This window comes from Hevea brasiliensis, chromosome 10 (assembly GCF_030052815.1).
Source record: "Hevea brasiliensis isolate MT/VB/25A 57/8 chromosome 10, ASM3005281v1, whole genome shotgun sequence".
NCBI classification, from domain to species: Eukaryota; Viridiplantae; Streptophyta; class Magnoliopsida; order Malpighiales; family Euphorbiaceae; genus Hevea; species Hevea brasiliensis.
Window position 1 is genome coordinate 86,800,275 of NC_079502.1, and position 1,517 is coordinate 86,801,791.

Here is a 1,517-nt window from a genome sequence, read left to right on the forward strand (position 1 = left end):
TGATGAACTAACCAGCATACTTAAATCTTCCATCTTCTTTGCCAAAACATTTGTAAGTGCATCAAACTTTGCATTAATCATATTGAATGGATCAAGGTCATACATTCCAGCAGCTTGCCTCTTTTGAGTTGAAACAGGTCCTCTTGGACTACTCCAAAGATGAGTATTCTTTGCACTTTTGTCCAACAGCTCATAAGCTTTATCTTCTTGCTTCATAATAAATTCTCCTCCTGTTTGAGCATCAATAATCCCTCTAATTGCAGGAGTAACATTGGTGTAAAAATTTTGGTTTATCATCCATTTTGGAATGGCATGATGTGGACATTGTCTCTCTAACTCCTTCCATCTCATCCATGATTCATAGAGAGTTTCATCTTCTCTTGGTCTGAAAGCTGTCATCTGATTCCTCAATTCTTGAGTTTTTCTAGATGGAAAATATTGTGCAAGAAATGTATCAGTGAGTTGCTCCCAATTTGTAATAGAGTTGTGAGGTAAAGAATCAAGCCAATCCAATGCTCTATCCTTTAAAGAGAATGGGAATAGCTTCAATCTTGCTGCATCATCAGATACTCCAGGTTGTTTTTACATATCACAAATCATAGCAAACTTCTTTAGATGTGTGTATGGATTTTCTGAAGGATGTCCCCTAAATTAGGAATTTTGAATCATTTGTAGTACCCCAAAATCCATTTTGTAGCTATTTGCATCAATTCTTGGTCTTGCTATACTATCTCTCAAATCATCAAAACGATGGAATGCATGATCCATCATACTTCCCCTAAGTACATTAGCATTTACAATTTCTTTACCATGGGCTGCATTTTCATTATTTCGATCATTTCCAGCATTACCACCACCAATTCTAATTCTTTCATCATCCATTTCTGCTTCAATTTCAGTTGCTCTCAAGGCTTCTTTTCTTTTTCTAGTTTCTTTCTTGTTGGCTCTATAAAACTTTTCAATTTCAGGATTAAACAATAAGGATTCAAAGATAACAAAGATAAAAACTATAAACAACTAAAATAATCAAGAATTCAATCTTAAACAAACAACTCCCTGGCAACGGTGCCAAAAACTTGATGTGGCCCAACCGCAAGTGCACGGGTCGTACAAGTAGTATAGAAAAGTTATCATTCCCTCAAAGAGTTGTGTTAATGATTGAATTTTTTTATATAAAAATTGATTAATTCAAGCTAATTTTGAAATTCAAGTGATAGATTGATAGAATTTGAGGTAAAAAATTTATATACGTAAAATTAATAATCTAATTACCAATATGAAGATTCAACTAAATTAGAAGCAAAGTAAAATGAGCAAATTGAAATATAGCAAGAATTAAAATGACGAGCAATTAAATTTGATTAAAAATTAGCATTGATAAAAGGGCGATTACAGAGTTTGGAAATTCATATTCAAGCTATTTTGGGAATTTTAAATTGGTTATCCAATCTCATGGAATTATGAGTTTCAAGGAGATCAATTCTTAAATCCTATGAATACCTTTTCAAGTGAGACAA

At 32.8% G+C, this 1,517-nt stretch overlaps 1 non-coding gene across 1 annotated transcript; it reads left to right on the plus strand.

Annotated features, from left to right (window-relative positions):
- The first annotated feature begins 307 nt into the window (after nt 1–307).
- On the plus strand, nt 308–414 carry LOC131169917 (small nucleolar RNA R71). Its single transcript, XR_009140863.1, has one exon. It is a non-coding gene; the product is annotated as a small nucleolar RNA R71 (small nucleolar RNA).
- Nucleotides 415–1,517: the final 1,103 nt, after the last annotated feature.